The sequence below is a fragment of the Varroa destructor genome, unplaced genomic scaffold (genome assembly GCF_002443255.2).
Source record: "Varroa destructor unplaced genomic scaffold, Vdes_3.0 BEIS01000007.1, whole genome shotgun sequence".
In the NCBI taxonomy this organism is placed as follows: Eukaryota; Metazoa; Arthropoda; class Arachnida; order Mesostigmata; family Varroidae; genus Varroa; species Varroa destructor.
Genome location: NW_019211460.1, coordinates 1663895 through 1690743, shown reverse-complemented (window position 1 = coordinate 1690743; position 26849 = coordinate 1663895). Strand labels below are relative to the sequence as shown.

At 40.6% G+C, this 26849-nt stretch overlaps 2 long non-coding RNA genes across 3 annotated transcripts; one reads left to right on the top strand and one right to left on the bottom strand.

Annotated features, from left to right (window-relative positions):
* Nucleotides 1–7932: 7932 nt before the first annotated feature.
* LOC147754175 (uncharacterized) lies at nt 7933–15683 on the top strand. The gene is made up of 2 exons (XR_015316296.1): nt 7933–8073; nt 10753–15683. It is a non-coding gene; the product is annotated as an uncharacterized LOC147754175 (long non-coding RNA).
* On the bottom strand, nt 9055–20212 carry LOC111254639 (uncharacterized). 2 transcript variants are annotated; one of them, XR_002675118.2, is made up of 4 exons: nt 19682–20209; nt 16703–18261; nt 13376–15857; nt 9055–11194 (listed from the first exon to the last, which is right to left on the bottom strand). It is a non-coding gene; the product is annotated as an uncharacterized LOC111254639 (long non-coding RNA). The 2 variants fall into 2 exon arrangements; XR_015316297.1 differs by lacking the exon at nt 13376–15857 and having other exon boundaries at nt 19682–20212.
* Between the last annotated feature and the right edge of the window lie 6637 nt (nt 20213–26849).

Here is a 26849-nt window from a genome sequence, read left to right as displayed (position 1 = left end):
AACACTCCTTATGATTCTGTTGCGTGATGACCTCCGTGTGAGTTCCGTATTTACAGGCTTTCAGGGTACTAGTTTAGTTTCTGGAAATGGCAGACTTGACGAAAGATAGCGTCGGAGTAACCGTCTCGAGCCTTAGGGTTATTTGGGTTAAAGTAGATGTCTCTCTCTTCACCAGATTTTTGTGGCCTCGGATCATACTTATGACTTCAAGATTCAATTTTAAATGTGCTTTATTCGTATCCTTGCGTCAAGGAACAACCGTTACCATAGACAGTACGTATTCGGGCCTACGTTTTTCCAGTGAGTAAGGAAGTGACCTTATATAAAAAATCTCGATTTCTTCGAATCCAGACATTTTTCATATCCACTATATAGGATTACGTTCACTGACTAAGAATGCTTTTAAAAATCTCCTCAACCAACAAAAGACAGCCCCCATATCAGCCTCTGACATCGAGAGGGTCACTACTGAGCTTCGCTTTGACATTTGTTACAGTATCCCTCTTCTACGCTGCCATTGTATTTTGTCACTGACAATAAGGCTTGTTGTTCGAAGTGGGTTTTTCCTATGCACCACGTTGCGGCCGTTGCGGTATCAGCATATTCAATCTACAGTGTTCACAGGTACGTAATCCTAGGTGTTTCGTACCTATGCTGGAGAATTTTTCCTCGTATTATCTCAGCAGATTTATCAACTGGGTAATACGATTTATCAGTTCCCCATCTAGGGGTTGCTTGCCAATTCTACGCGCGAACTGTGTATTGCTCATCCTAGAAACAGGCAAAATAATGCTACAATGTTCTACAGTCACTGTATAATGTTCTTCCGCAGCTGATACGTTATCTATAACCACAATAACACACGATTCGAGAGTATGTTTGTAACAGGCCCACCTGTATTCTCTTTCCTTGTTCTATGTATTTTTCTTATAATTACTGTAATGTTTATTACATAACAATTATTAGCATCAGATATATTAAAGTAATTGTTTGTAAGTGCATTCATGATCACTGCGGTACTTTTATCGTTTGCTAATTAACAAGAACGACACTCCTGCATTGACGATTGTCATACGTATATATCGGCTCTTTACCCTAAGACATCAAGTTGAACCATAGGATCAGCGTTTATCATTGATACATTTAACATTCAGCAAGACACTACCTGTTGAGAACTCCTTCCATAGTGAGCTGACCATCTGCTCATCCTAGTTGATCGGCGTGGTAACATTGTAGATCGATCTCGAGCCTACTGCCGATATCGCCTAGTCTGCATTCGGTCCTGATTCATCCGGGCTAGTCGTTCATGGCTATGGCGTTTCGTTTTACTTCCCGACTTCTGCTGATTGAATGTTGTCTGTTTCGTCGTAGACTGCTTTATATACATGCAATTGCAAACAACGTACCGTACCTGTGTCGCTTGTGCTACTTACTTACTGTGTGGCACTTTGCCTGTGACTACTGATTACCACTTAAACTTCAACTGCAATTAGACGAATGATTTTCAAACGATGACCTCATCCTCCACAGAAAGGCTTCAGCGCGTGTTACTGCGAACACGATTTGTTTTTGTCTATTAGGGGAACTGTGCACTGTCTTAGCTAGACGCCAGAGCCACCGACACCAAGAGCTCTGCTTACGTGAATAGACTCCAACATCAGCCCAACCTCTTCAGCAGCCCTTAAAAAAACGACGGTAGTTTGGATTTCTGAGTAGACCTGCGCACACATCACTCTACATCATTGATGATAACCGCTTTGCTGTTTTAATCCTTGACAAAGCTTTCAGTAGTTGTTTGCCTTATCGTCAATCTGCACCCTCGCCGCATTGGCTGGTCGTGTGCACGAACGGACCCAGCGCCCACCTGGCGGCAACGATAGCACATAAATGAGGCTTGTCCACTTCGATCTTTTCTTGCTTTTTTTGTGCGATGTCTCCCGCTTGCGCACCAGCTCTGCTACGCCGCCCATTGGCTTGAGTAGGTGCGAACAGATATGCCCCGCCCTTTGGCAATTGAAACAACTGTTAGATGCTAGTACACTCTCAGCCCAGAAGTGATCCTTAAAGAACAGGGAGATCTAATTGCGCGGCGGTCATGGCGGGGAATCGTGAAGAAAGGCGACCTTTGTAAACTGTTCTCCGACCTGCTGACAAAGAGATTACTTGCAGCTACCTGCGAAAGGTACATACCGTTCCAACTAAGTTCCGGAAGCGATGCTCCAGAAAATGGCCTGCAGAATTTTGATAGTCGAACTCTTAAGCGCACCGGTCGCGCCCGGTGCGTGCGCGGGTTTCAAAGCAGTCTTCAATTTGATACCCAAGGACAAGACCATGCCTTGGAGGACATCTGAAGCTCACTTATGTCCTTTTCCCAGAGCAAACTAAAATATTTCAACAAAATAATAGGGATTCTCTAATCAGATTAAAGGACCGAGAAAGCTAATCGAATTTATCCTGTATGCAAACGATTTAGTAGTAAGTAATTCTAACAGGTTCCAGGAACAGCAAACTTCAGCCCGATTCGACGCGGCAGTGACAGAATTGAAACTAACGGTGAACTTGACCAGAGCCACGTTGATGAAGTTAAAAGAGAGGGAGAGAGGACAGTTTGTAGCTTGCCGAATTAGCTCTTATTTAGGTTAATTAGTTTCCGTATTTATAATCGGTCATCTCCGTCAACGACGACGTTTCATCGCGTACGTCTCAGAAAGATGCACGAAAATAGTTCCAACTGCATGGACAATTAAGTCACCTCATTGCCTGTCCCTATCAGTCGCTCTCAGCTTCTCTGAACCCAAGATACTCGTCTCTAGGAAGGTTTTCATAACGGAGGACTTCAAACAATTAAATCGCGTCACGGCTTCGACCCTCAAGTAAACGCTGGGATTACATATAACGGCTCTTGATCGCGTCGCGCATCTCTTAGTCGACTCGCTACTACTCTCCAAGGATTTGCATTGCCGTCTTGAGGTCCCGACAACGAACGCAATTTTGGAAAGTAAAAACAAAAAAAACTCGAATGAGCTGATGGGAGCTTTTTCGATTCGGCTAGGGAGTAGCGACCCAGCTGAACTGAGATCTCGGTGAGATATTTTTCTTTGTCGCGCATAAATTCTACTGTACACTTTATAGGGACGAAGCCTTCCGCAAGCCTGGCGACGGGTACCAAACGCGGGGTTTAGTGGGTAAATATCCTCCCCGATTCTTTTAGTCCCGTGCATTTGATCCCCATGGCTTGCATTAAGATTGCCTAAATGTATGCCTATCTATCTCTGCTAACGATCTGAAACATTGATTGAAGAAATCGGATGCTGTAAAAATTTCGAATAATGTCAAACTTTTTTTATTTTTGTTTTTCGTAGAACATTTAGCCGTTTGAAGGTTCGATTGCTATTATTATTTTTGAAGGTCGTGTCTGCCCATATTTTAGACAGGGCCCCTAAAGGCAGCTTTAATGGACGTGCAATTAACCTAGAAGCTATCCAGATACTCTAAGCGTTATACTTTAAACGATGTTTTTTTTTTCGTTAGTTTATCTCTTCTGCGTTTCGATCGAACGGTTCCAAAAGTAATCCGGCCTTAACCTGCAGCATAAAGACAAAGTCACCATGTTCTAGCAAAGGAAAACCGAGTTGTAAGGTGGTCGCGTAATAGTTTTACTCGGCATGTGTATAAATAATATAATTTGTCACATTTGCTTAAAACATTCATTGTGTGAAGTCGATACCTAATTTTAGAACATCTGGAACATTACTCAAGCCATAACCGTATTGGTCACAATGAAACGTACTAAAATGTCACGTTAAGTCGTTCGTGCCAAGACGTTCATCTATCGACGCAGAGTGACAGTCCAGGGTCGATCAATCGTCGTTTATGCTGAGGCAGATCGGAACAATTGGCACCGCACTATCCAAGTATAAAAAATTACGACTAGTGGAAAAATCGAAATCGATCTAACGCTTAAGGCTGAAAGAGTCAGGGCGTCACAATTTAGAAAAATGCCATATAAGTTTGTTGATTATTGACAAACAGAATATCAGAACGGTCTTATAGATTAAATGAATGATCCTGCGGTTTCGAAATTAAGGCGTCGTTGTATGGTATATACTAACGCTTCATGCACGTTTCACGTACCGCTGCTGGCCCATTTACACTCTGAGTAGCTTCTCGGACATTTCTGCTTTGGGTTCTGCTGCTAGGGCTGAGCTCCTTAGTTTCTTTTTCCTTTCCTCTTCTCTATTGAATATTATTATATTTAGAAAAACCTAATTAGTATTGTGTGTGATAATATCTTCGCCCATGTTTTTCTTATCGTTACTGTTTCAAAGATCTAATACCTAGTTGACTTTCACACTGAAAACGGTTCCTTAATTATATATTAGTAGGTTGTTTAATATTGATTCTGGATAAAATTTAAATAAATAATAATAAATAAAAATACTTGTACTATATACGTTCATTCGCCGTGTTTAAGTCGACACACGGTTTACTGCTGTCCTCAAAAGCCGTCATCTCAGCTTTAGAGACTAAATTACCTGCGGGCACTAAAGGGCCATCCCAACACGTGTCGATTCACTGTAGTCCAACTTTTCCTTTTTGTAATTAATTTTTAATTACCTAATTAATGAAGTAGTCAATTTAATCAAATTTCTTATGTTTAAGACTTTAAATGCTTTACACGCTGCTATCTTTTAGGAGAAATAAACCTTGGCTATTAAAGCTATAACTGTGGTTTAGCGTCGTGACCTGCCTCTACCTGTCAATGAATATACACATGATTTTCTTGGCGAATAAAGGGAGCAATTTTAGCAAATTCTATCTTTTTGTTTTAAAAAGCTTTTAGGCCAGACTGCGCCGTACGTATCCGGATATCCGCTGCAAGTGGATTGAGAGTGTGGGCGTCGTTTTTCTCGAAACGGGTCTATTTTATTAGGGCAGTTCAGAGTTTATCTTGAATACTTATTTTAAAAAGTCATATTTGAATAACGTTAACTCATACGTACCGTAATGGACTGTCAAGAGGACAGAGGAAAGTCGTCTAAGCCTGTATTCGGTTCGAGTCCTTCGCAAGCAGTTATGACGTGGTTCCCGTTGTGCCCATGGTAAAGGAAGAGTATAACATGTTCCATCTTACTGATTCGTTAGATACAAGGGAGCAGCGAATTGAGTCAAAATTTTGACGGCCGTCACGTTAAAGACGGATGTGCTTCACCATGTAAAGGTATGATAGCCAATAGTGCTTCTTATAGAACATTTTAGATCGATATTGAATGACCCTATGCGGCCAGGTAATGCGGAATTAACAGTATTTATTCTGTAACCGAACAAAAGTGGCATTGAACGGAAACCCAGGTATTGCGCTACTTTTGTTCGCATCTTCATGCAGCTAGAGCTTTTCCGGTTTCAGACAATGCCGCCCACTTCACCACTAGTAGTCAAAAATACGGCTGGTGACAACATTTACTGTCGCGTATCGCTCAGCAAATGACGTTTCAGTATACCGAATCTGATTATTGCATGAGGAAACACCTCGGCTTAACTTTAGACAACGGGGCCTCCAACGAGGACATCCGAAGAACGGCCCTCAGTGGGTAGGCGCATGTGTCTACAGTGCCACAAACGTAGATGACCATAAAGATCTTCAGATCTACTCATACTTCAAGTCGTATTCAAATGCGACTGAAGTAATGTAATGTTGTACGTTCATCTCATGATGGCTTTGCTGTTTGTATTCCACATCTCTATATTATTCAGCAAGAACCTTGCTTAATGGTAATAGGATTTTTAAGTAAAAGAATCTAGCGATTATGATAAATCTTATCTACTGTAATCAACCATAGAAACTATGCTTCATAGCGATCATTAATGCGGGGCAGGGAAGATGGGGCTACGCGTGATATGCGGCCTTTTCTAACAATAGAGCGTGGGTCTTCAAAGCACATACAATCTAATTCTTGGCCATTCTGAGATGAATGTGTGTCGAAAATTTAGTGCGGTTCGAGTGGGCGAAAACATTAAAGATGACTTTGCATGGAGCAAATAAATACCTTAATTTTCATCGACCTGAACGTCAATAAAAATATATAAAAAAAAAAAAAAAAACGATATAGCCGCTTTTTTTTATTTCATTTGTCGGTGACATTTTTCCGCGTTTTAGTGCCGTATCTCACTGGGCCGACAGAATGGAAAACGGATTTATAAAAGTCTACACGCTGATGTACAGCATGTAGCAATAATTTGCGTATAGCTATTTTGCTTTTATTGTGGTTCAAGTATGACATTCGTGCTAGCAATATTGCACAGGTCAATCACGGTTAGAACGAACTGCAACCTCAAAACAGCGGTACCTAGTTTTTTTTTTTAAGACCTAGATAGGTTGCCGTATGGTGAACGTTCTAACGTACATTTATTATGCTTCGACCTCTTTTTCATATGAAACCGTCTAGGTTAGGACTATATGGGAGAAGGGTTACCCGGGTGTTCGAAACCGTCCTTTTTTCGAACGCTAGTAAATCGTTCTATGTAGAATCCTGTTAGATCGAACAATACAAGTGTTCTAGAAGGATGCATACACACGAGGACCGTTGTCCTTTCTTTTTGTGTCTTTCAGTAACGCTACCCTTGGTGAATGCTTTTGGCGTTAAATAGTCCTACGTTCTCTACACGTCTTCCGCTAAGCTAATCTGTACATTTCTATAAACGTTGGCCGGTGGCAATGAGCCTCAATTATTGCATGCTAATTTTGAATCTTAGACAATTTCTTTTCCAAGCGTAAACTAGCCATAGAGCGAAAACAACCTACACAATTTATCTTAATACTAGTGGCGTTGCAGGATCTTCCGTTATTTTGAAAAATCTGCATCTTTTCCTCGACTTACGAAAGACGAAAAAACATTGAAATAATATAATTAACAGTAATATCGAAATTATCCCTGGCGTCATCGTCATCTACCCCCTTCCCCTTCATTCTCCCCTCCTCCCGTGGTCTATCGACGCGGAGTGGGGTTCGGCAGACCCAATAGTGGAAGTGGCTAGAGTGGTTGTAACTGTAATAATATCACAGAGGGCTTGTACCGCCTCACTTTGAGCGAACGCAATGAACAGCGACAGCGACGCACGACGTCCATATCAAAAACAACGTCAACAACGAAAGCAGTGTGGATTAGTGATGCCTTTGCTTTGATGGAACGGCCGCTGCGTCTGCAGGGACGGCGCGCAGCGACAAGATCATTCTGAATTCGGTGACGTGACAGGGGCGGCGCGAAGCATGCGAACAAAAAAATGAAGCATGAAAAATGACCGCGCGCAGTCCGCCGCCGGTGCGGCAACGAGCGCCGTCCAGCTTCTGGTCCGTTCCACGGTCGACCATTTCTGCCCGTCTCGGTCTGTTCATTGCGTTGTGATCAGGCCTGCCGCGGCTGCACAATCTGCCCTATTTCGCACAATATGACCGTAGCTCTTAGTCGTTCTATGTGCATGTGTATGAGCGAACGAGTGCAAGTCTGACCAGTCAACCGATTGTGCTAGACGTGTTCGTATTCGCACACGGATAGCAACTGGTTGTGAGCCGGCTCGCGTACTACAACCACTAGTACTACGTAACTACGAGCCGTTTCGGCGGAGTAGTTCAAAAGGGGCACTCAATAAGAGCCCCTATTGCCGCCGCTAGCACGACGACGGCAGAGGAAAAGGATCGGTCGACCCCCCGTCGCTCAGTAAATTGCCACAAATCTCCTTTTCTCGTTTCACATTGGCCACTGACATCCTATGTGCAGTGACGTCTGTCTGTGTATCTAGGTGTGTGCTCGCGTTTGTGTGTCTGTACGTCCATCCTCCTCTATGTGCCGCCGCCGCCGCCGCCGCTGCTGCTGCTTGTGTCTCTCGTTTGCGTCTAGGTCGTCGTTCTACGTACATGTCTCTGTCCGTCTGCATGGGTATTTGTGTACGGTGGCTGTCCATCGAATGTCTTTTGGAGATGGCAAACTATTTTCTTGTTCATAGAGCATTTTTCCCGTACTTCGTTCAGACACGTCCGCTAGTCTACGGTTACCTAATTCAACACAGAAACGCAAGGTACATTGATTTTCTAGCAGCACAACGAAGTCACAGTGATCCAACAGGTTTTCCTTCGACTCTTAAATAAGTTCGGATATATTAATCGGAAATCAATTGACAAAAGCTGACCATTGTTATGTCAGGCCCACTCATAATCTCTTCTCTCGAAGATGTTTAGCTATCGAGAAGTAGTCTTATATTTGAGTTATTGTGGCCGATCGGTGTTAGCGATGTGTGATATAATTTTGCCGTGGTGAGCTCTTCGTTTAAATCATTTGGAGACCATCGGTCATATTGACGCCAAATGCCATAGTACAGGTGGCCGCCAACGGATTTCTTACCCCGTCCCGCTGCTCTTCTCTATCATCAAAAGCAAAGGCCTTCATCACGATTCGATGTGTGGTGCTTCACAATGCCGTGGCGTCTTGATATTGTATTTAATGGCAATTATAATGATGCTGACGGTATTTCTCAGAAAAAAATCACAGTGAAAAAAGCAAACAGGGGAGAGTTATAATCAGGAACGAAATGCCTGTTTCTCACATTAAACATAATTCCTACAAAAAATAAAAAAGGATATTACCCCTCTGATTCTCTTATTATAAATTTCGGAGCCAATACAACGCTTATTATAGAAGTTACTCTACTGTGATAGAATGACCCACTTTAGCGTGCTTTCACATTTCGAGAGCTAGATTTACTATTGAGGTCCTCGAACAGAGGACTAACTCTATCAAGCTAACAGGTTAACTTCATTCGATGCACAATTCGGTTTGATTTTAGAACGCCTAGCAGTGAATATGAACTTGGGCAAGTTTCCCCTGTCTTTTCTAGTGTTTGCTGTGCAAGGGGGAGCAGGCGGGCAGGAATTATTGATAGAGAAAGCACTTGCGGCATCATGGCGGTGACCATCCTCTCCTTTTCCACTGAAAGAAATACTATTTAGCTTGCCGTAAATAGATTTCTCCATTTTACAGTTCAATGAAAAAGACATATGTCAGCTCTGAATGATTTTATTCTAACAGAGGCAGATACTAATGTAAGAAGATTGGATTCTATAGAAAAAAACTTTTGACGTACTCTGTACGCGTGCACGTATCATACAGAGCGTAAAGATTTATACTTCGCTTTGTTAACAAATCCACTTCTCTCTTGCATATAGAAAGACGGTGGATTATAAACGTGTCCTTTTAAACAAAGTTACTATGGCTTCGTAAAGTTCACCTCTCAAAAGTCTATCTCATCAGACATATACACCTATATATTGCTAGCTGAATTAAACTAAGTTTTGAGCTAGAACTGCCTCAGAGCTATGTACTATTCAACTAAGTAAGTGACAAATACGGGCTTGATGTCCTTACATAGGAAGGAAGTGTATTCGTTTGGTTTTGTATGCGGAAGTCCGTATTAACAAGTTGTCTCCTCTTTTTTTTCTTCATTTAAACAATAAATATATAATATAGTTCCATAGATATCACTAGAGAATTCAACATCGTAATCAGGCGTCAAATAAAGAAAAGTTAGAAATAATAATGAAAGGTTTATACGTTTTCTTGTAAGACTTTTTTTTTTTTCTTTCAAACTGTTCGTTTCCTATACGTATAGATAATTCACCCTCTGTGTGATAGCTGGATGGGTAAGGTGTTTGCCTGCTGGACACGAGGTTCAAATGATATGAGCATAGATAGTCTATTGTGAAAATAGGCTGTCTGGGATAGTGCCCGACGATTTAAGTGCTGGACGTAGAACACGAAACACTGATATACTGTCGTATCATCTTTTCTACTATTCGCCCCACGAAACGGGTTACAATATTCTTACTAATATTTACAAGACTCTCTGAATCGATACGCTTTGCTCAGAGTTTTTCATAAGACAATTCTACACATCTTGCCGTATTTCTATCATTTCTATCCAAAAGAGCTATTGCGAAATACGTCTCTTTTTTGGCAGACTTTTAACGTAAATAGATTCCTATAAATTGCTGTCCTAATTCAGTGTCTACTAGTGAGCAGTCGGCATCCTAACCTTGTGATTTTCAGTTTTTTCTTTCTATTTTTTTTTTTTTATCGTTATTGCTACAAGCTAGCATTTTTAACCATGACGATAAACATTATTGACGGGGCCGGAGGGATCAATAATGAGCTACCTAAGCAGGAATCGACATACTTGAATTCGTTAATTGATTAGGACATGTTTTTCTGAAGCACAAATTAGCCGATGCCTGAAATCGTTATACTTTTCAGATGACGTAAATGCGTCTGACCTGCCGCGGTCAGAACTCTATAGTCGATAAAACGCTGTCGTATTCAATTATGTTATTTAAGAAAACCATTACGCGAAACCTGCTCATTGTAAAGCTCGATATTCATTACTTTTTTTTGCAAAGGGCATTCGTTGTCCAAGCAAATTACATAATAAACATAGACTACAACTAAAAATATTATATAAACTTCTCCGCTAGCTCTAAAATATATCGAATACATCCGCCATTTTGAAGCTCGAATCGCCGATGAAGAATCTGTTGACACATCATTATCCAACGGGCCGTAGTGACACCTTTTCAAATAGCACCATACTCCCATACAGGGAAGCATCGAAACCGCACCTTCTATTGCCACAAACCCTATGTAAGCACAATTATAATAATGGTCACTCACGACATGTTCCTTTTTTTTTTTTGTTTTTATCCAATAGATCCAACAATCCCGGATCGTGCCTGCTGGCTGAAACTGAAACCCGATCAATTCTCTCTCTCTCTTTGGTATTGTCGGTAGTCAGACGGCGTTCATGGTGTCCGGCTTACTTCGAAAAAAAACGTGAAGATCATACCGTGTACAGACGCATTATGGAATTACCAGTTAATTAATCTGCTGTTATTTGTGGGCGGAGTCCATTTCATCCAAACTTTTTTTTCATTCCCCTTCTGCATCGCTTTCTTTCGCTTTTTTCCTCTAGTTCTTCTACGACGATTAGAATCAAGTTGCCTGATCGTCGTTCGTGTGTTACTTGGGGGTGGTGGCTTGATGTTTGGGGCTCGGAGGGAAGAGAGGGACTGACGTAAAGGTCACGAATTGCCGCTTCATTTTCATTTAATTCCCGTTGTCGCTTCGTTAGCGAATGAAGGCCGGATTCTGATCTGTAGGCGAGAAAGCGTCCATCGTTCTGACTGTTAGTGACGTGATGAGTTATTACATGTTTTCATCGGCTCGCAGTGCGCCTGCATTACCTAGCTTAGAAGTTAGGTGCTACAATTTCATCTGGTGGCAGTCGTTTGGACTTGGGGGACACGATGGCAGGTAACTGAATGAAAAGGTTTTTCTTAACGTCACTATGTCAACGGGTGCTTTTTGTTGTTTCTTTATATATGCGATCCATCTGTGGAGTTAGTTACATTTATGAAGCTCGCTAAATAGTAACTAGTATGTACAGGGCGTTCGGCAGAAATTCACAGCGAATTTTGTAGCGGGCAGGTTCTTATTATTTTGCGATTCCCGGCCAATCTTGACTGCTGTTATACAATAAGATTAAGCGAGTTCTCTTCGGAACAAACTAATTTGGCAAGGACCCGAACGGTTAAAGTAACGTAAGCGATTGCCGAATGTGCACGAAGGATGCTTCCGAGAAAATAAACATTTTCAGTTAGTGCCGTTAGGCGTTCGGAAGATAAGGCAAATCGGAGGATCTGCAACAAGGACACGGCCGAAAGTTTATCGAAATAGCGCAGAAACCATTTCTGATGATCTCTAAGTTTGGATGCAGAAATTTGCAATTGTATTCGTTAAGGGAGCGTTTACCGTCATCAAGCTTATATATATATATATATAGGCCCTAATGGCCAGCCATTTCTAGACTTTTTTTTTGCATGTTTTGTAACTACTGTAACCGCTATCAATCTAAAACTTAAAGTGCCACAAGTTTTTCGCGTCTGGCATGTTTAACGAACCTCTACGTACCAATATTTCTTTAGTATTGAGCTATTCAGAAATATAGAAAATGAATTCTGCGTTAAAAGGAAGCGCTCAAAAATATCAATAGAAATATTGTTACCCAGCAAGCCACGAATTGAGGTCTGGCAGAGAACGAATGGTTACTGCATTAAATAGGTAAATCCTAGGTTGTTATGCAGGTACACACAAAGAAATTTATTTAAATACTGGTTTTCTTTTAGATACCGCTTCCAAATGACCGGTATCGAATTGCTATAGAACGTCGTCACTAATACATATATTTATATACTTTCATAATAATAATTTTTTTAGTAATGAACGCGTCTCTCTAGAAGAAAGACGCCAGTATTTGTTTACTTCGCAAGACGTAACAATTAGAACGAAAGCCTTTTCTTAGTTAACAGAAGACATAGTTAGTACGATTGATTTTTATATCTAGAGTAAATCTTTTCTCATCGCTAAACGATCAATGGAAAGCTGCTCCTGCAGCTACACTTTTTCTTATGGCTTTGCTTTTCTAACCTCTCTAACTTCTGAAATGCTCGTAAGGAAGCTCCAATCAGGTTAACGAAGCCCGTTAAACTCATTCAGTCACCTGTGCCAGGTAGCGTATAAAAATCTAAAACACACACATTTACAGCAACTTGGCATCATAAGCTTGACACTATAGCATATATATGGTGGCTCTAGAAGACTAAAACTGGGGGTCATAAAAAAGTTCCGAAAATAGTTGATCAGTGGTTCATCATTCGAGTTATTTAAGATATTAGTAGTTATTTTATGATGCACTTTGTAGCTGTTTCTTTTTTTTTTTTTGCTTGTTACCGAACCAGACTGCCCAGCGACTAGACTCGTAAGCAGCGCAAAGCATAATACATATATTGCGGGGTTTCCTATCTCTAGCACGAACGCAATAGATTTGAAAGATATCCTCTGGATATCTGCATAGGCTATAATAGAATTGCATAGTGTGCCATGTCTGTCAAATCAGTTAGGTCCTTTTCAGATTGCGTTGACAGGGCACGTAGACATAAAAATATGGTCGAGCTTCTTGTGTGTGGACAATTCCCAGAACAGTAAGCCTAGATATGTCGATGTCAGCCGCCAGAAAAAAATGCATAATTTTGGAGTCTACTCTATTTTGACCTTTGCCGTGAGCACAACCTGCAAAAGTAGTCTAGGATTTGCGCCGCATAACGCAAAGATTCTCTAACTGACAAAAGTGCTTAGAGGGGTCCAAAAATGGACTTGAGGGCGGTATCCCACTTTGGCTAGCCGCCCGAGGTCGATAAATACTTCAGACAGTAAACAACTCGTTAATTGACCTAGAAGTGAAGCTGAGAACATCAAGCTATTATCAAGCATCTTACATATTAGACAGTCCGGATGTGCCACAAGCTTGGTAGAGCGCACGAGAAAATACGGCTTCTTATATCTCGCCGAGCGCCGGGCGCCGGGAAATCCCCTTACTCTGGAAAACCTGCTACAATAACATGCTTTTACACATAATTGTTATGGTTGAGAAAAATGGTAGCTCCACGCCTATATGAAGGAAAGAGAGGAATAGGTAGCTCCGGAAGATGTGTCTAATCGCCGACTTAAGTCAGATCTTTATCCCAAAAAGATTAACATTTGCGATTGATCGGACTGGAAAGGTTTCGTGGCACTAAGAAATGGCAGACAAGATAAAGATTGTCAACGAAGATCTATATATAGTCCAGTCACACTTGCTAAACTTGGCTATATAACGCAAAAGACAGGCGGGACAGAACAGTGAAATGCTGGACCGTTCATGGCAAGAATTATCGACGTGGCCTTGCAAAAGCCTGAGTCAGAATCTACTTTCCCGTTTAGACTTTTCAAATCTTGTTCCGACAGATTAGCACTTTTTTCGCCCGTCGTCAAATTAAGTTAGAAATCGTGCATTTGACGGTAGCGAAGATTTCAAAAGCTGGCGCTTGACGGGCTTTTTAGCACTAGACCTGAAGATCTTTGGCGGGAAATTATAAATAAATGAGTTGAGAGGTGGGGGAGGGTGTGGCAACAGCGTCTGCAATAACAAATTAAGATCGCAAACGCAATTCAAACCGCGTACTGGAATATTCTATGTAGAGAAATAATGCCAGCGGTTGTGTAAGACAGCTGCATTCAAATTCATCCATGGTTGCTAATATTACCACTGGAGCACTTAGAATGGGTGGAAAATATTATCCTGCCTAGTTAGGTGACGTGCGTCTTACGTTTAGTGTTTCTATTTCTAAAATAATGATTGAGATCATGCGAAGGCTGGCTATGCAGCTTGGTACGTTTATTCGAGCGCTTCGAGGAAAGGGCCTGTGCAAATGAAAGCATATCAACTAAATCACTCTAAAAAATTCACCTTAAAAATATGTGTAAGGAAGATATTTGACATCTGAATTGTTCATCAGTTTGTGTATGAATGATCCTGCATTAGAAGCAAGTTACGATAATCATTTATCCAATTCTGTGAACAGACTTCGAAGTCGAAGGACGTATCTGCTACCTCAATTAGTTGAAGACCACAAACGCTATTAAATTAAAAATGCCTAGTTTTCTACGCGCTCAAAATGTGAAATTTAAAAATTACATTTCTGATACTACATCCTCCATTAATTTTCCGATGCGAAAAAATGTAGCTGAGACAAAGAAGATTAAAAGGAAGTACTCAGTGAATTTCGTCAAAGCTAGCAACGTTTGCTAAAACCAGTGTCAACGGTCTAGAGCCTGAAAGGCCGATTGGACTCACCAACTGTTACGACAATCCGTTTTCCATAGCCAAGAGATCGTGGCCGCTTGTCGTTGTAGCCATTGCATCGCTTTGCTGCAAGCGCGAGGTAAACTTTTAAGGGAAGGAAAATCAATCCCAAGTGAACCCAATGAAAGGCTATTGGCAGTTGCCTGAACGTCAATACACTACTGCACGCACGGCTCAAGAAAAATGTCATTTTTATTAAAGATCGGTATCATCCAAAACGGACATTTTAAGACACCTTTTTTTTTCTCAAGAGCAAATGATTAAGCCCAGGATTACCTTCCCGCATGGACACTTCAGAGGGTCCCTGAAGTTCTGCTAGAGTTTTTTAAATGCAGTGAAAAACCGAACTCAACTGAAGTCGCCAAACTGGGACAACAAATCGACAAAGAAGGCGCTGCACGAGCAAATAGCTCGTCGGAGCGATAATGTTGTAGGCCTTATGCCATCGGGTTACGCTTATTCCGATTTCCGCGGTTCGACCTGGAATTTAAGCGATTCAACACAATAGGTGATGGTTTTCGAATGGGTCGCGTCCATGGATGATTTGCTTGTTCGCTTAACAATCCGCGTGTTGCCCAATCGACTGGAAAATGCAATAAAAAGCCTAAGAATTTTTTAAAACTTAAAAACGTTTTAGGTTAGCTGAAAAATCTGCTTGGCTGATTCAGCGTGAAAAACAATTTAGAGGTTTTCAATTAATGAACTTATCGGTCCCCCGAGACTAACAGTAACTTTCAGTAAACAAACAATATCTCTCGAGAGCACATTATACATGATTTTAAAAAACTCTTCTCATTCTTCATAAAAGGAATTCACGCTGTGCAACATTGCGCACTGACACCAACTAAGTAATTCAGAAAGCTATCGATATATGTATATAAATAAAAGATTATAATTTTGTACGAGGTATGTTTTTAATCTAACTTAAGTTTTATTATTTAAGTATTCGTATATGTGTATATATAGTCTTTCCTGATTATCTTCTTTCTTTTCTAGCATGGACGCGCATTCATCCTCCTGGGTATCCGTTCTTTCCACGGCGACTAGTTGTTTAATGTTGACAAGGGTCAGAGTGCCTGTTGACAATCCAATTGATTGACTCTCGATATGAGGGTACAATGTAGTATAGCAGCGGAGTAGTGGCTATAGCGTAATAATGATCAGTTTGATGGGGGAGGTTGTCTTATCGTGAGTGGCACATTATCCAGGCACGGTTACCCAATATGTACAATAGCAACAAAGGACTGCACAAAAACGATACGATACGATACGATAGATCTCTAGTGGTATTTTTGCACGGAAAAAAATCCAAGAGAATGACTTAACTGTGAACAGTGATATCTTTTTAAACGGAAAGTCAACTTGTTTGAAAGTGCACACCGTAACAATGAATATGAACCGGTTTTGATTTAATATATCAAAGGTTTTATGATAAAACAAATTAGAAGAAAATACTGTAGAATTTATTATTGAATTATTTGATCAAATATATCGACTACTCGGTACATAGGTAGGTTTCTCAGGGTAGCAGGCCGCATCTGCCAGGCGGCATAGTTAGGAAATTACCCGTATCTGAGTCAGGTTGTAGAAATGGTGACGCGTCACCCAGTGCTGATTCTTCTGCTTGGTAAAAATAACAATATCACGATGAACAGACAGTCGTAAAGAATAATATCAAACAATAGTTTTGCCTTATTTGTTGTGCAAATCACGGCACAGAGGAAGAACAACAGAAAACAGAAAAGCCATGAACGCTACGGTGATACGAAAAAAACGCACGGTCAAGTGTCAAATCGGAACCAGGTATTGGTTAGACAATATCAATATTGCTCAATGTGTTTTCCCCTGACCAGGGGATGTAGACTGTGTTGTTTCGAAATTTTATCTGGTTGGCCGGGGGGCGGGGGGGGAGGAGGCTTACCTTCTGGTAAAGTAGAAGCAGCAGTCCGGAGCACGGATCTCTTTGTGCTTGTGTACGACCAAAGGTAAGAAGTACTGTGTTTATTTCAACAATGCGTTCATCCGTTTTACTTTAAGATTGGTTTCCAATTAAGGGCGACGCTTGAAACACTCACAAACTGACATCACACGTAGGTTAACGCAAGCCCGCCATCGATCCACTTGAAACTGATTATAGATGACCAGAAAAACTCTTGATCTTATACCAAACAAAAAGGAACCGAAGGAATTTCCCGTAAAGCGAAAACATGATATCATAATGAGCAGTTCGATAAGGCTACCACATTCCTACAACGCGGAATCGTGATTGTAACAATTAGGAGGACAAAGGCAGAGATGGGCTGTGTACGATATGTACCCCAATGGGTGCTTGCGATCGTAATGTTCTTCATCCGTATCACACTGAATGCAAAGAAAGCAAGTCACTAGCTCTAAACAATACCAAATCCATATACAATTTGTATATATATGTTGACACATATAAAAATTTTTGTTTTGCGGAAGGGATCTTTCAAGCGAACGCTCTAATCTGGCTGATCACGTTTTTAGAGCTATTATTATTATTATTGATTTCTGAAGATCATTAAACTCGTATTAATTTCAAATACTTTGAAAATGATATACAATAAGTAAATTAACTCGGAAGAAAAGCCGTTAGTTCTGAAGGTTTATCTACATTAGATAAATAGGCTTATTAAAAAACAAACAATCTTAAGATTAAGAGTAACTTTCCATAGAAAACTCAATTTGATAATCTTTAGTTGTTATTTTGAGATCGTTCTAAACCAGATAGGCATGGAAACAATTGAGAAGCGGCTTTTGAACTTCGATATACTTGTCATTGTTATTTCTTAACCTTAATATGCAGCGTATAGATTGTTAACAGAAAAGTCAGCTTTCCTCATTCGAAATTTATAGGATCCAATGCACCAATGAACAGCCCTCATGAAAAAAAAACCGTTTTTTAACTTTTTAAAACGTTTTTAAACCACATTTTTTAACTGAGCCCATAACGCGACGTTGTGGACGTCGCGAAAAACAACTGTAAGTCATAACTTCATCAGAACTTAACGTTCGTAACAATTGTTCGCCTCAATTTTACGTTTTTCTAATTTATGCAATATACCTGAAAACTTGAAGTTGATAAACTATTTCATAATCTCCTCATATTATCGACCTACGAACCCTATAACAATCAACAGCCTATAAAACAGTGCACATTTTTCCTCGTTCTTGGGCATCTTTTTCTCGCGTGCAAACATTGATATTTTAATACGAGCCTCACCATTCAGCTAACATGACTCGTCAGAACTATTTAGTATCATGTTGTTCTATTGCTACTTGCATTATTGCTAAGACTCGTAATCTCGTATACTTTCGACAACGACAACTGCTGCCTCCTCGCGCATCAGTCCACGCCCCAATTTATTCAGCGTTGCCACCGAAACAAATCACTGTCTTGGTACAATTGTCTCGTTCGATTGTTTTCTGGTAAGCCGTACAGACTGGTTCACATCTTGCCTATAACGAAAATGTACAAGCTAAATCGTCTCCAGGCTACACGACACGTGTTTCCATCGATCTCGGATTCAGTTCTTGACCAACCCATTTCTAACTATTTTATTTTCTATATTGGCATTACACTCTCACAGCATACGCTCCGACGCTTTGGCTAGCTCTATTCTGCCTAAAAGCTTCCATTGTAACAGTAACTCGCCCTTCCGATTGAGGACTAGTCACCCTTTTTGTAGTCTTCAGTCCGCCAGCCCCTCCTACTCGCATTCCTGTCAATTGCATATTTTTGCATTCATCGTGATGATTGTTCGTTAATTCTATTTAATCAATGTTGTTTGAAGACATCGACCTAGTGATTACATGAAATCTTACCAGTTACATTGATTAAAGTTCGGTGCCCATAAACATGCGGTTTCGCCTTAGTGTTAACTTAATGTTCGTTTATTGGAGGATTGTTATTGTTGAAATTAGGCGCGGCAAGTCTAAATAGGCTCTCGTTTGAGGCTTGTTTTTTAGTTTTTCGTGTTTGACGTTCAATACTTGGAACGACTGGCTCTCGCCTGCACGAAATGAAGCGTCTCTACACCCAAATTCGTTTGGCGTCGCTCTGCGATCTAAATTTACACTTGCGATTTAAAGTTGGAAGTAACAGACTGGCAGGGAAAAATGCTAGTCTTTTCTAGAACGAAATAACCAATGTTTACAACGTTCGCAATCTCAGCTATTATATTGTTTTTCTGTCTTCACGCTGACGAAACATCAAGGAGATGGCAAAATGTTTCAACAGTGTACAGCGTTGCGACTGAGTATGCAACTGCAGAGGAAGAAGAAGCAGAAGCAGAAGTAGATTCCAGCATAGCAAAATGGTAAATTTACTGCAAGGAAAAGGCAATGCGGACTTCAAAGTTGCTGGAGGCCATCCAAAATTGCAAATTCTACTATTATGATCAGGTCTTTAAGGAAAAATAAATGGTATCACAGATTGTTCACGAAGGCCTCAGGTACCGTGTGTATGTTATAAAAATGAGACAAACGCTTTCTGAGGCCAATAAAACTACGATCATCTATCCTTTTAAGAATAAGGCAACAGGGCACGTTTGATTTCACTGTAGCAGAAAAGAATTATTATTGGTACACAACCGCAGAAAAATGATCGCTGACTTCTGCCAGGACTTAAAGGGTATGTCTACTGCAATAACGGCAAATGCTTATGGGTAGTGTTTATATTTTGAGTGTGACTGTCGTGGTTGATAAAAGGAGAATGCATTACCAACGAAATCTATTTGCTTATTCTACAAAAGGGGTATGCAATCATGGATAACTGGAACTATCTAAAAGGAGACGAAACGTCTTCCAGCAAGGGACTGCGGGGCCTAAGATTAGTAGGAAGTTGATTGCTTAAGAATGTTCTTGAATGAACACTTACCCAGATTTGAATCCGCTGGGTTACTACGTATGGATGGTAATTGAACTAGAGCTCAATGTTTGATTCTTCCGAGTGTATTATTAAAAACGATTTCGCACGTTTTCGAAGGAAACATTTGTTTGGGTTTTGGATTAAAGGTATAATAGTGATAAATGGTGGTTCCATATAAGTTTTCAGAATGACAGTTTTATCATGCGCAAAAAATCTCGTTAAAATATCTGCTTTTGTTTAGGTACAATGTATAATAATTCATACTTAAGTCTATTAGTATTATGACATTGTGTATTACTGGAAAAACATAATTAACAATGAGGGTTGTCAAAAAGAACAGAATAAAGATTATAGGAGACGGGATTTAACAATTTCAGCGGAACAAAGTAAGAAAGTGACACTGATCTTTCCGAAATTGGATTAGTATCAAAGTCGAGGTACTCCACTTTAAAATTTTGTTCGGTAAATTTTACCACAGTCACAAACACCGACACAACTATAAATTTTTCCATGCGGTCTGTAATTCTGGAAGTAAATTGCTTTTACCAATAGAGTTTTGGCAAGCACGGCTGCGTTTACGCAATCATTCGAAGGCCAAGAAACACATACGGCTCACAACGTTAGCTAATTAATTCACGACGCATTTTGAAGGATCCATCGAGGGTAGGATTACTGTTTGGCCACATTTAAACCACTGGAATAATACGGAAGTTGATCACTATGATAAACTCTAGCATTTCCACTCTCGTTTGTGGCCAAGCAGCGTGCACCGTGCAGTATCTGGAGACATTCGATTCTTTTTTTTTTTAGTAGAAACACTGTCGTCTGCTAGATTTAGTCGTACTGTACCACCGATTCATTTCAATTTAAGCCGTTTGGTGAGAGCATCAAGCAACATGTTAACATTTTTCTGGAGACCAAACAAAGGCACAGCTTAATTTTCATAGATTTCGGCTTGAAAAACGTAATCAAACATTTTCCTTATATATACACATATGCATTTTATTCATGTTCTCAAAAATTTATATATTTATGTACCAACTATATATATATATATAGATATATATGACAACCAATCGTGATTTATTTACCAGTCGCATTCTTATCTAGAACATGATAGCAGGTTGAATACGCTTTATAATATTGAGTTAAAAACATTTCTCATACAATCGCACAACATTACGATCCTTCGTCACTGCTCCAGGCTGCCGACTAAAAGTATTTGGGAGACTCGTATTGTATAGGGTCTTTAGCGGGGGTTCGTCACATATTTAACATTAGATTTAGGTGGAAGTCTGTAGCACGTGATGAAAGCCATGGACCATAGGTGACGTGACAATTTCGTTGCTAATTCCTTCTACGTGTCATTTCATATTGTTCTGATGCTGTGGAGATCATCGTAAAGGTATGTAAATCTATTTCGTGCTGAGCCTACTAATCCCCTCGGGATTTAGAACAACTAGATTCTTTTATATTTCATCGTTAGCTCTATGTATGGTAACTTGTTGACGTAGGTGAGAGGCGTGCGTAGTATCACTAGGATGTCGTGAGCTACCACCATTCCGACTTTTCGTTCGAACTTACCACCTTTGTCCTTGTGAGCTCGTCGTTAGGCCAAGCTCAGTGTCGATCATATCAGACGTGGCGAGGGCTTGTTGTATTCGAAACTCTGCTATTTTTATAAAAGATTAGGCCGTCGAAAAGGCCTTAGGTTATTCGTCTTCAAGACATGTCACGGTTTAGATTTGAACCTGAGCACAGACGAACTTTGTTTCGTGTTGGGAGCCAACCGTCCGATGGAATGCCTAATAGGACGTAAGATTCGAAATAAAGAGGTTACCAGTCTAGTTGTTTTAGAAGACTGTGGCAATCTAGAGATACCATCGCTGATCGTGGCCTCGTTTTCGTTAATTGTCTATGCTGTCATAGCGAGCACGTTCGTTGAGACTCCTATTTTTGAAGGGGGCACAACCAGCGTATCATTAGATTCGGACTCCACGTTTTCTTTGAAGACCACAAATTCAACACACTTACACCTCTGTGGGATCCTCATCGATTATTTTCCGTCCGTCAAAGGCGCTGTGCGTGCCGTGGCCGTGAAGCACTTTTTCTAAATTCGTGTTGCTTTGGAGGAATTACGCCTCTACTTTCGAAACACTTATTTAACTGCGATTCCATGCCACAACACCTTGGGCTTCGGAGATGACTAATGGCGTGATAAAGTTCCAGCGAAGAGATACTCGTTGAGCAGGGCTATTCAGTCGAATGCTAAAACTGATGCACTCTTGAAATGTTTGTTCCGTGTGTAGAGAATGCAAATCTTCCAGCGCTCGCACCAATTTTCGGACTGTAAACTTCTGCTCCAGAACCTCTCGTTCTGTCGTTGTTAAGCAATGATATGTGCGATCAATAAGCTAGCCCTTTAAAGGGTGATATAGCTTGTAGAGGATATTCTGATAAAACGGTTAGTCAACATAGGTGTACCATATTAACGAAACAAGCATCCAATCTATTTTCACGGAAAAGTAATTTATTCGGTTAACTCTCTGCTCCTCTGAGAAGAAATTCTTCCTGTTGCCGAAAATATCTTTTACGTCACCGAGCGTAACTTTTAATATATATATCGGCTTGAAGGCTGAGGTTAGGAGTGTCGCAGACGGCAGGACTTACATCGAGAAACTAAAAATATTTCGCATTTATGGAGCTAGATGGCCAGTAATTTCGAATCACGCTTCATATCGCATAACACGTTTCCTTGCCTCTGCCGAACCTTTCTCTTTTTATATCAATATCTTTTGTTTAAGGGGTGCGAAACTACAAGAGTGTTGAAATACTCGGGACTGTCTAAACACCTTTAGACAAAAGGAGAGTTTGAGACATCATGCCCGAAAAACGTTTTTTCTTAACGTTTAAACGTTTTTTTTTTAAAAAAAAAGGAAACTGTGGGTTACACAGTAGCAGAAAATCAGGCGTACAGCACAGAGCGCCACGATTACGTAACTCTTACTAGCGACGCTTGAACCAATGGGAGGCAAAATAGTGCCTTCTAAATAACTTTGCGGAGCTGCCGAGATTACCAAATAAAAAAAAGATATGCAACAACAGAGTCGAAACAAAAAGGGAAAAAAATTAGGGAAGCGATGTGAATTTGCTAGCAGGTAGCGAAAGGGATGATCTAGAAACTCAGGGAACCAAGCAATCAGGTATCGCGTCCATTAAAGAATCTGCTGACTTAGTAGCTCAGGTATGATCTGAAATCATAAATGAAATGAGAAGCAGAGAACACAGGCGCGTAGACTAAGATATGCGACTCAGTTGAAAAGCTGAAAGCTCCGCCGGGCTGAAGTGGTCCCCAGAAGTTTTTAGGAGGACATCGTAATCAAGCAGAGATTCCGGGCAACAGTCTTTTCGAAATCAAATGTGTATGGGTGGATGACCCAGTTGATAAGCTGTTCGGAAAACTAGAAGAGAACCCTATCCGCTACTTCATCTTAGCTAGATTCGATTAGGAATACTTCGAAAAAATTGTTGAAGCAGTAATGCGCAAAAAGGAAATGTGTGTTTTTGTGATTATAATTGCTGAAACGGACAGACGGTTACAAAGCAAGCAATGTCTTTAGTGTAAACCAGATTAGAGGAAAAGCCTTTCTTGCTGACATTGCTCAGCCTACGGTCATTGGTAACAAATTATACGGAACGAGGTTTGAAGATTTTGTTTAAAGAGCCGCGTGCCGAGGCTTCTTTGACTCTTATAAAATCTCTAGAAAACCGGAGAGGACTTGAAGCGTATCTGGATATTTCTCTTACGGACGGATAATTATGAACATTTTTATGAAAAAAGCGGCCTTCTTCTTGACATTTTTATTTCTACTTTCGGAGCAAACTTTTCACCGGGTTCGCCGGTAGCTGATCGGTTGTAGCCCATTTTTCCAACGCGACGCCTGCCAGTTTAGTTCTTCCAATCAGGAACCCTTTTATTAAATCGATTTTTTACCCTGTAACTGGGCAATCTAAAGCCACACGTTGCTTAAAGTACCAGCACATAAGCCATAAAAGCCACAACTACACTGAGGACGCAGTGACGGAGAAACCATGCGACCAGTATGGAGTTCCTGGCCATACAGCCAAAGCATGTACAAATTTCGCATCATGTTGTTCTGCGATATAGGCGCTTCTGCAGCCAACTCAACAGATTTTTCCATATACACAACAAAGCACTGAGATGAAAGACTGCGGAAGGAAGGTATCTGGAAAGCAACAAGAAGCGGAAGTAGTGCAGCGCAAGACAGAACAAAAGAAGTCAGGCGCGAACGCCGATGAAAATGGTTTCTTGAGTGGCCTAGCAGCGGACGAAAAAAAAAGCTGTAAGAGAAACAATTCGATCTTTTTTCTCAGCAAAGAAACGAGCGAGAGCTGCAATCGCAATAGGTTTGTACATGGTCTTCTGGAAAAGATTGCAGATAGAGGAAAGACTAATCTTTTATTACTCAGTGAACTAAACAAAAGCTGAATTAGATTCACTGTGAACGGGTCAAGAAAAAAAGTTTAGATACGTGTATATATCATATCCGTATACTTGAAGCAGATAAGAGAGATGGCCGCGGATTTGTATCAGTGAAAATCAAGGATTCCTGTCGTTCTCATTCCTGCTCTACTTGCTCAAACTGGACTATAAAGTCCCCGGGGTAACTTGATGAATATTGTATGCAGGTGCTAATCTTAGGGCCGCGATGTCATATAGATTCGAATCAGGGCATGGACTCACTTCGTTTCTCGGTGAAAGCCAACCGTCTGATTAGAATGCCAAACGGCAATACTGAATGTAAAAATTTAGAAATATTTAAGGACTGAACTGTGGAGCGCATTAAGCGACTCACAAAAGTTTCCGGTAATAACGGAGGATTTCAACACCTTGCCAGAGGGGTGGCAAAAGAAGTCAACGAGGCAGATCTCCACTGGCAACGCGATCAGCTAACAATAAATGAAGAAGTCATCCCTATCTCTCTAGGACATTCCCTTTATCCTTTGTGGTTTCGATTGTTTGCAAATGGATTATAGGAGCGTGATTAAAGGTTTTTTTAAAATCTTAAACGAAAGGAAAACGACCATTATAGTAAGAAATATTTAATTGTAGTACAGAAAGAGCAGAATCAAGCCACTTAACGCATACGAAGGCATTTAGATACCAAGGCAAAGAGATAGGTATTGTGAGGGCTTAATGAAAAAGACCTCGCAAAGAAATAGCGATTCGTAAGAACTGCTTGTGGGGGACACGTGAACAAGCAAGAAAGCACCCAAAAAAAAACAACAACAAAAAGGCAACAGAAACACATAAATATTTAGAGAGAAAACCAAGGAACTGGATCTTGGTAAAATTGAAACTTACAAGGAAGAATATTGAACCTGACATTCAACGCAGCAAAAACTATGCTGAGAAAAGCCTTTAAAGGCTACCTATCAAGACAAAAAAATTAAAAGCAAGACTATAGAAAAGAAACGAAGTTTGACCGCACCGTGTTTGTTATCCTTGAAGTCGAGGCCGATATCCCTGCTGTTTCTGAGTATTGGTAAACGCATCACCTTGTGACAAGACCTCCGAGGCCGAATCGCATTCCGGCAATAGTCAAAAATTTTACGTTTAAGGAGTTTCGTGCAATCGTCGCCGAGCTGGCCACAAATACCATAATGACGCATAACTTCCTTTTAAACTGGAAACATGGGCAAATTCTCTCGAAAAAGAAATGGATCCTACTTACCGAAAGATCGAGGCCATTTTATACAAACGACTAAGAAACTTAGTAGAAGATGATAGGCTGAAGTCTGATGTTTAGTATAGCTTTAGGAAAAGTTATTTGTCTCTGCAGCAATTGACAAGATCCAATGAAGGGTTAAGCAAACACGTGGACTGTCCATTTTCTCCAAAGATCTCTTTCAAATAAATTTTTGTATCCGAAAAATCCGTTTATATATCTAACTGTATCAATAAACTAATTGATGATATAACAGACCTATATTTGTCACTGTAATTGATGGGGCCGCGCAAGAGTCCATAGTGGGTCCCTTATTGTGAAACCTAACATATGACTGGTCCTCCTCCTGACAGGCTTGTCGTTGGAGGCTAAAGGAATGTAGGGTGCGCCCATTTGTCTGGGTTTTGTTTCGTCGCTTTCTTTTGTGTCTGTAAGCAAACAAAAAAACTAAGAGGCTTTCAGGCCATAAACACGGCAACGTTTGGATTTGCGATGATGGCTTGGAACGGTTCGAAGTGGGGCGTAAATCGCAACAAGGATCTGCAAGTGTTGCACAGAACATATCGCAACATCGCTGAAATACGGCGCAGTGTAGATGTGGATCCAACGACCCAACTCGACGTCATGCTCAATAACTCGGTCTTTCGAGGAGCGCTCTGCACAGGGTACAGCTGGCTCGATGGTAGGAATCCAGGGCCATGACAAATGTCGTTTATTTGTCCAAGCACTCTATTCGAGCAGCGACCGTGAACTAGATGTTGAATTACGCAGGGCCATGATTTAAAACTACGAAAAACGGATTGAGTTGTGTAAGCGGTCCCCAGCCCTATATTTAGTTGCCATTATTTTTCATTGGAAGAACAAATTAAATTGTTGGGCTAGACTAATGTGAGAAAGTAACTTGTTTTTGTTCCGGGAAAATCAAAATAGAACAATAACTTTTGGTACGCAGACGACCTTAGGAGCACTCCACGTGCTATAAAACTGTATGTAGAAAAGACCAAATCAGATACTGAAGAAAATATCTAGACGGATACGTAAATGTGGACTAAAATTAAGCTCTGTCAGAAGTCGCTTTATTAATTGGCAAAAAAAAATGTGCTGACACTGCACTCAACGGATAGCTCATCTGCGTTTAAAATACTATATATACTTGATCGGAGAGACTACTTAAAGATGGTACTGCAACGCATGGTACCCGAGGCATATCGTTCCACATGTGGCGCAGATATACATAGTCTCTGGTAAATAAAAATATATTGTTTTACACAGGATGTGATAAAACTTATTTAGTGCCAAATCTTAACTACGCCCGGATTCATTCTGTACTACCTTTCTATACTTCATTAATTAAAGCCCCCGTATTATACAAGCAGGGATGATCTGCCCCGTTGTTCTCTCCCATATGCTGATGAATTCTGAATAGG